This window comes from Lontra canadensis, unplaced genomic scaffold (assembly GCF_010015895.1).
Source record: "Lontra canadensis isolate GAN:19392208 unplaced genomic scaffold, GSC_riverotter_1.0 scaffold25, whole genome shotgun sequence".
Classification (NCBI taxonomy): Eukaryota; Metazoa; Chordata; class Mammalia; order Carnivora; family Mustelidae; genus Lontra; species Lontra canadensis.
Window position 1 is genome coordinate 16,928,543 of NW_022631019.1, and position 8,620 is coordinate 16,937,162.

General features: G+C 51.4%; 1 long non-coding RNA gene across 2 annotated transcripts; it reads left to right on the forward strand.

Annotated features, from left to right (window-relative positions):
- The first annotated feature begins 2,301 nt into the window (after nucleotides 1–2,301).
- LOC116871183 lies at nucleotides 2,302–7,645 on the forward strand. 2 transcript variants are annotated; one of them, XR_004383356.1, is made up of 3 exons: nucleotides 2,302–2,882; nucleotides 4,993–5,186; nucleotides 7,584–7,645. It is a non-coding gene; the product is annotated as an uncharacterized LOC116871183 (long non-coding RNA). The 2 variants fall into 2 exon arrangements; XR_004383355.1 differs by having other exon boundaries at nucleotides 2,303–2,882; nucleotides 4,988–5,186.
- Nucleotides 7,646–8,620: the final 975 nt, after the last annotated feature.

Genomic DNA, 8,620 nt, shown 5'->3' on the forward strand with positions numbered 1-8,620 from the left:
TGTGCTGGACAAACAGTAGACATTCCCATACACGGCCTCCCCCTACTGTGCACACCTAGATTTTGATGAACCTCACAAATGATTGTGGGGGAAGCAAAGTCCTATCGTGATCTGCGATCACCACGATTATTGACCCGAGAGCTAGTCTTTCAGTATGGGCTGGGGCTTTACAGTCCTCAGGGCAGGAGCAAGGTTCCTTCTGTTCTCTTCAAGGAAGCAGAATGCAGAGCATAGGGTGTGAATGACATCATTATAGGACTCAGTTGTTCCCCTCTGGATCTGCTTAACAAATTATGGAACATCTTCCAAGCACCTGCCCCTTGGGGATACACTAAAACGTGCTTTTGGAGCTCACATTCCGGTGGGAGAGACAGGGAACACAAAACTAAGAATGCGTAGTAAGTGAGAAGATGTTTTATTCTGTAAGTGCCACCAAGGAAGTCCACAGGGTGGTGGGTTAGAGGGGCAAGGGGATGGGGGTTACCCTAGCAGGGGATGGAAGTCAAAGCAGGCCCCCAGAGTTTTATGGGGGAACTTTGGGGGCTGCCAACTAGAGGCTGAGAAGGTGCTGACCTTGCAAAAATCAGAGGGAAGGGCATGGCAGGCAGAAAGAACAGCATGTGCAAAAATTGTAAAGGGGAAAGGGATCACTGTGGATGTTCTTATATTTTTAAAAAAGAAAATCGGGGGCGCCTGGTTGGCTCTGTCGGAAGAGCATATGACTGTGGATCTCGGGGGTGTAAGTTTGAACCCCGTGTTGGATGTAGAGATCCCTTTTTTAAAAAACTGCAATTCTTGGGGCGCCTGAGTGGCTCAGTGGGTTAAAGCCTCTGCCTTCGGCCCAGGTCATGATCCCAGAGTCCTGGGATCGAGCCCCGCATCGGGCTCTCTGCTCAGCAGGGAACCTGCTTCCTCCTCTCTCTCTGCCTGCCTCTCTGCCTACTTGTGATCTCTGTCTGTAAAAAAAAAAAAAAAAATTTTTAAAAAAAAAAAAAAAAAAAAAAAAACTGCAATTCTTTAGTTATTAGTAGTGCCAGATTGATTTCTTCCTTCAACAGACAAGCCCCCACTGGGTAGCCAGCCCTGTGCTAGGCCCTAGGGACCAACAGAGACGCATGAAAGCGACATTCTTGTCACACATCCTGGACCGGGCACCCCACGGAGATGAGCTGGTCTGATGTTTGCGAAGGGCTCCCAGCTTGGGTCCTCGGGGAATCCAAATAAACCCCCGCAGGTCCTTGCATCCCAGGCCTCCCGCCAGCCCACAGCTCCAGGCCTCTGTAGGAGAGAGGCTTCTGTTTCCTGCCTCTCCCTCCCCCACCCACCTGGGCACAGAGGGTCTTTCATCCATTGTTACTGCTTCCTGCCCATCCATCTCCAGCTGCTGGTCTGAACCCTGTAGATTTACACTGACAAGCGGATGCTTTTACCAAGACCCTCGAGGGGGTGGGGGATAGGGAGGGGAGCGGCCTGGGGGGAGGGGGAGAGCGGGGGAGGGAGGGATAGCGCTTTGTGACAAGGAAGAGTTTCCTGCGCTGAAGAGGTGTTAGACCCTGAGGGCTGAGAGGAAGGGAAGCAAGCCTCTGTCCCCAGAAGCTTCCTCCTGTTGGGAGAGGGAAAGGTTAATGACCCCTGACTTGGCAAGCCCCCCATGCCCCTTGGACTGGGTTTGGGTTCAGCAATATCTTCCCGGGACCCATTTCTGATGCATAGAGTGAGCACCGGACTTGGAATCAGGAGACCTGGGATGAGGTTCCATCTCTGCCAACTCTTCACCGGGTGACTTAGACAAATTTCTTAGCCTCCTTGGGCCTCAGGTTCCTCATCGGACAGGTGGGTCTAATAATCCATGCCCAGCAGTGTTGTGACCATGAACGTGATCTTGTAGGACAGATGGTTGCAAAATGCCACGATATGAAACACATTTTCTCTCCTGCGCTCTCTTGCCCAAAGCAGGGGGTTATGAACTGGCTCCTGTCAAGGGCGGCTTGATTGAGCATCTGCTGGGTGCCCGCTGCTGTGCCACAGTGCTGGAGAGAGGAGCAACAAGACTCAGTTCTCCTTCTCAGTGGAGACAGACAAGCAAGCCGACGTGCGTCACGCGACTCGCTGAAGTGTCCCAGTGTACCAGCCAAGTGTCTCTGGAACCAGCCTGCTTGGTCTCTGTCCCAGTTCTGTCATTTACTGGCTGTGTGGCTATAGGCAAGTCACTTAACCTCTCTGTGCTTCCATTTCCTAAATATATAAAATGGGGACCAATAATTACCTCGTAAGACTGTTATCAGGATTAAATTATTTGATACTTGTAAAGTACTCAGTATAGTACGTGCTATAGAATATGCCTTAGTAAATCAAAATTACCATTATTACAGGGTTTGCATTTTGCCCGGAACCACAGGAGTCTGGTCCCTGAGCTGGAGCGGAGGTAGCCAAGCCTGGAGGAAGCTGATGCTGCGCGGACATCTGGCGGGGCACTAGGGTTCCGTGGCTGCCTGTGCCTGTGTCTCTCCTGGGACAGCGTGGAATCAAGCACCTGTGGGTCCGGCCAAAGTGGTCATTTGCATGAAATTGGAGCAGGTCCTGAAGCCCGAGGGGCCAGAGCTTCGCAAGGAAGAGTGGCGGCCACGTGGTCCTCCCAGGCAGCGAGATGTGGAACCACGGCTGCAGTGGGTTCCTGGTCCGAGGCACAGAGCCGACAGCAAGGGCACCACATGGTCCAGACCAAGCTGTCGGAGGGGCTGGCCATACAGGCTCAGACCCCTGCCTGGCAGACGGAGAACCCTCAGCTGGACACCATCCCCCTCTGCCTGGGTGGAAGCAAGAAAACTCCAGGAACCCCCTGAACCCCAGAAAGAGGGAGGACCAGGATCAGAAGGCATTGGGTGAGAATGAACTACTGGGTTTATTGACCTTTTTCTCCTCCTGGAATCCAGGGTTTGTAAGGGACCAAGACCCTCAGCGCCATTCTACTCACATACACGTGGTCTCTGGACCGTGTGACTCATTTCAGATCAAAGCTAACCCAGGAAAGAGCAGAATCCCTGACCACTGCTGTCACTCCAGATGACCAGGAAATGCTGCGGGGGTTTCTTTTTCTGTAGTGACTAAGGAACCACATGACCTAATGAGTCGGAAATAATCCTATACATTAATTAAAAGACAAATGATCATATAGAGTAGAGTTGTTATGACTACAGGTGCTGATAAAGTCAACACAGAGTGGGGAGGGGGTGGCCTAGGGGACCTCCAGCCTAGCCCACGGTGGGCGGAGTCCAGAGAGATGGAAAGAGCTGAGCCTTAGGTGGTGAAGCAGCAGCGGGAAGGGTCCTTCTGGCAGAGGGCACGGGCCTGAACAAAGGTGTGGAGCTGAGAAGCGGCCTCAGTGATCCAAGGGTTGCTAAGGAAGAGCCAGACGAGCCACGGGGGCCCATGAGGCCGAGCTATGGAACTCAGGTCCTTTGAGCCACGTTAAGCTATGGGGTCACGATCCTGGGGACAATGAGAAGGTTGTAAGCTGTGCACAGACAGATCCGATTTTGAGTTTTGCCAACCATCCTGGTTGAACTATGGAGGAGGGACTGGAAGGGTGGGGCGAGAAGACAGGCAGATCACACAGGAGACTTGAGTGGTAAAAGGGAAGAAAGGTTTCCTGTCCCTTGGGGTTGTTTTATTTTTTATTATTTTTTTAAAATATTTTATTTATTTATTTGACAGAGAGAGACACAGCAAGAGAGGGAATGCAAGCAGGGGGAGTGGGAGAGGGAGAAGCAGGCCCCCTGCCGAGCAGGGAGCCCGAAGAGGAAGTGAAGAAGAAGCGGGGCTCAATCCCAGGACCCTGGGATTATGACCTGAGCCCAAGGCAGACGCTTAACGACTGAGCTGCTTAATGAGGGCGCCACTGGGGTTGTTTTAAAGGCTAAGTGGCAATACTACTGATAAAGGGCCTAGCACGGGGCCTGGCACATAGTGGGTATTCACAGCTCGCAGTGAGCATAGCTAATGCTGAGGGGTCTGGACTAGGGCAGAGGTGGTAGGGATGGAAGAGGTCACTGGCTTGAGAAACACTGAGAAAGGCAAATCTGGGGGCGCCTGCGGGGCTCAGTGGGTTAAGCCTCTGCCTTCGGCTCAGGTCATGATCTCAGGGTCCTGGGATCGAGCCCCACTTCAGGCTCTCTGCTCAGCAGGAAGCCTGCTTTCCCCTCTCTCTCTGCTGCCTCTCTGCCTACTTGTGATCTCTCTCTCTGACAAACAAATAAAATCTTAAAAAAAAAAAAAAAAGGCAAATCTATAGGAACCATTGACTGACTGGCTATGGGGGTAAGAGGAAAGGAGTCAAGAATTCCTTCAATATTTACAAAGCACCTGCATGTCCGTGAGCCTTCTTCATCCAACCACCGCATTTTTGTTGAGCATCTACTCTGTGCCAGGCACCTCCTAGGGGCTGAGACTATGAAACAAAGCAGAGGTGGTCTCTGGTCCTGTGGAGCTCCCTGATCAGACTTCGTGAACCACAGAAGGACCAGGAAGGAGCTCCAGGCCTTGGTACCGGCCGATCTCTCTCCTAGAGATGCCCTCCCCGCAAAACCTTCTCACAGTCCAGTCCCGGCTCAAGTGCCCCCTCCTTCTAGAGGCCTCCCTGGCCACCCCCGCTCCTCTTCACCCCGGAACTTATTGTTTCCCTTGGAACCCTCCTCTCAGTTGGCAATTCCTCGGTTATCTGTCTTCCCACTCCTCGGACTAGAATCCTCGAAGGCAGTGCCCACTGTCTTGCTCCTGCTGTTCCCACGGGCCCGAGGAGCACCTGTCCACTCCCCTGCTAACTTTCCGTGAACTCTGGGTTGGGTCCAGCCAGTTCACCAAGCCCTGCAGCGCCTCCCAACTCCCCTTTTGTTCAACAGACAGCACTGTCTCCTTTCCCCAGCGTCAGGGGAGTAACTGCGGGTTATCTCGTCATCTATCAATCTCTAATAAACCGGGTTATTTTTAGAACAGGTGAAAGCAACGATCTCACATCTCTGAGAGGATTTTCCACTCGCATCTGACTTTCTACTACAATTTGGTTTCCTGTGGTGGTTACAGAGGCTGCCAAGCCGGCAGGCTTTGTTACTCCGAGGCGTAGAGAAGGGCCTACAGAGAAAACCAAGCCTCGCCCCGCACCCTCGACCCTGCGTAGAGAGAGAAGCCAGGTGCGTAGTGCAATCCCCTGGCGGACGGTGGGAAGCCTGGAGGAAGCCTGGCGCTCTCTTCACTTGCTGTGTGATGCTGGCCTCCTCACATACCCTTTCTGAGCCTCAGTTACTCCTCTGTAAAGGGAGGGGGAAGGAGGGCTAATTACTAAAGACCTCTGGCTGCTAAGATTTGGATGGAACCACGAGCCAGTGGTTTTTTCCATCCCTGGACATCCATTAAATGACACCCGCTCTTTCTATGAATGAAATGTAGTCAGTGCCTCTTAGAACACGTATGCAAATATATGTAAATTAATACAACATAAAGGACACCCCCCCCCAAAGCTCCTGTCCGTAAAACCAAGGTCTGGCCAGAAACTTAGCTCATGCTGTCACCTTGCTTGGATGTCTCGCCCTAGACCCCACTCTATAGAAAAGACTCTGAGGCCCATAGAAGGAAAGTGACTTGCCCGAGGTCATGCAGCAAGACCTTGCCAGGGTATAGTAGCAGCCAGGTGTCCATTCTGGCACTTTTCTCACCTGCCCTTCTTGCCCTTCAGTCACAGGCCTGGGGCTAGCGCCTAGCTTGAAGGGAACAGAGGCAGCACAAGTGGCGGCTAGGATAAACTTCATTAGGAAATTCAACCAAAGTACTCGGTATGCAGATCAGGGAGAGGTCCTTCTGTGAAGATGTCCTTTGAGTTCTATGTTGAAAAATTGGGATGTGGGGAGATCATCCCATGTGGAGGGGACAGCATACACCAAGGATACAGATAACAGGAGAGCACTGCCATGCACAGGTGTCCCCACTTACAAAGACAACTTCAAGACAAGCCCCCAAGGTGTCCCCTGCTAACTTGAATGCACCCCATAGTCTCTTTTAAGTGGAGATTATGGAGTCTTCCCTGCCTGTAGGATGGTACACATGTAGGGGAATAGTACAGAATAAGTCTGGGTAGCTACCTGGGGACCAACAGGCCCCAGGCCAGAAATGAAAAGCTAGGGAATCTGGACTTTATTCTGAGAGCAATAGGGAGCCATCGAAGGTTTTAGAGCAATGAGAGAAATCACCTGATTCATGTTTAGGATGACCCTATTGGCACTGGCAACAAAGAAATCAGTTCAAATACTGGAGCAATCATCCCAGGGGTAAAGGGAAAGGCCTGAACCAGGTCAGGGAAGCAAACGTAACGCACGGGCATTTGTCTGAATGGAACAGTCTGAGCCTGTCTGGAGAGGGAAGCAAGGGAGAGGACAGAGCACAGTGGGTTTGCTTAATTAGGAGAGGAAGGGAGCTGAGTCCTGTCCTCTCCGTCCTTCTTATGACTGGCTACTTCCCCCAAGCTGGTGCCCAGGCAGTGGGGAGGAGGGTGCCCGGGAACAGCTGCCTGCCAGGAATCTGGGACAGACGGCAGCTTGACTTTGTTCTCTGGGGATTTTTAGTTTATTTCTCTAACTTCTTAAGGACAGACCTGAGAGCCTTAGGGGACCACAAGGAAAGTATTTCTCAAACATTTATTTAGTACTCACTAGGGCAAAGTACTAGTGTGGGGGACAAATATGGTGAGGCCAGGTCACTTGAATCTCAAGCTGTGACATGAGATGTACACAAGATTTTTTTTTTTTTCAGATTTAATATTTACCTATATGACAAGCTCTTAAATGACATCTGTTATGGGTTGAATTATGTCCGCCCCCCAAAAGTTATGTTGAAGTCCTGACTCCCAGAATTTCAGAATGGGACCTTATTTCGGACTAAAGTTGCTGCAGATATAATTAATTAAGATGAGGTCATATGGGAGTGGGGTTGTCCCTTAGTCCAGTAGGACTGGTATCCTAAGAAGAGAGAGCAGCATAAGGGAAACACCATTGTTGAGAGAGGCAGAGACGGGGGCAATGCGGCTAAAAACCAAGAAATGGCAAGGATCGTTGGCCACCCCCAGAAGCTAGATAGAGGCAAGAAAGGACTCTACCACTCTACCCAGAGTCTTGGACAACACGACCTGATGACAGCTTGTTTTCAATCCTCTAGCCTCCACAACAGAGAGAGAATAAATCTCTGTTTCCTGAACCCCAGGTTTGTGGTACCTTGTTATAGTAGCATCAGGAAACTAATAACACATTGAAATCAATCACATTTAACTTTTGTCCATCGCCTGCTCTGGTCACCACTTTAAAAGCTGTCCCTTTCTAGAACAGACATGCCCACGTCACTCCTTTGTTCAAAACTTGTCCCCAGCTCCCCAGTGCCCAGGCGATGCTTGGAAAGACTCCTTCCCTGGACCCTGAATGCTCCCCAGCCTCTCCTCTCAGCACTTTGCCCTCCACTATCAACACCAATACACCATCTCCTTGGGGGGGGGGCCCTCCCTCTTGTTGCCCCCAAACCTGTTCCCTCTTCCCTCTCTTTGGTAGGGTGGTGAAGAGCAGACTGCCTGGTTTTGAGTCCTGGCTCCCCCATTTCCTAGTGTCTAGCAGGGACACTCTGGGTAAGTTTTTATTCTAATACCTCAACTTTCTCACTTGTAAAATGGGAATACTAGAAGCTCCTATCTCAGGATTGAGGATGGAAAGATATAAAAGCTTTTAAAGGGCTTAGCCTTTTAATCTGGCACATGGAAGAGCAGTTACTATGACCTCCCTTATGCTTGGTGTGCTGTCTTGCAGAAGGTCTCTCTGCCCACTACGCCCACCCCCCCCCCACGGGATTGTGTCACCCAGGTGTTGTACCTGTCTTGTCATATTTTCTGTCTCCACCGGATTATGCACTTCTCCAGGAAGGGGCCATGCTGCATCCATGCATCTGAGCACACAGCAGGTGCTCAATAAATGCTTGTTGACCGAACTATTGAGCAGAGAATTGACCAAGGAGATCTGGAAGGTAGAGCGTGGGGATAGCTTTCACAGGACAGTCTGCATGTCTGCCTGGAAGTGAAAGTTGTACTCTTAGTTCTGAGAGCACGAGAAAGAAAGTGATAACCAGAGAGAAAAAGGCAGCAGGCAGGGGGCAGAAACTGCACCCTGCTCCAGCACCCTGACCTTGCCCCCAGCCCCAGCACATCCTGCCCACCCCCCCCGCTGTGGCGCCCCTCCAAATGCTGTCACCCACGCACACCTACCCCATCCCCAACCAGCAGCTTCCTCTGACACACATTTTCCATTGCTGGGTGGTGTAGAGCAGGTTCCAGGTGAAAACAATCTCTGGGGGTTCCTTTTTGGAGTACTTACCCCATGTCCTGTCCCTGCTGAACTGTCCACAGCCCCTGACTTCCATGGCACAGCATCAGTCTGGGGCTGGGACATTCAAGGCTATATGGGGTGTCGCCTGATGTCTCGGGCCAGGTACAGGATGGGGAGACAGGATGCTGGCTCCATTGCATTCGGGCTGTGTGACTCTGGGCAAAACCCCTTCCCTCTCTGAGCCTTCTTTTCTATAAAAAGGAGTAGTAATG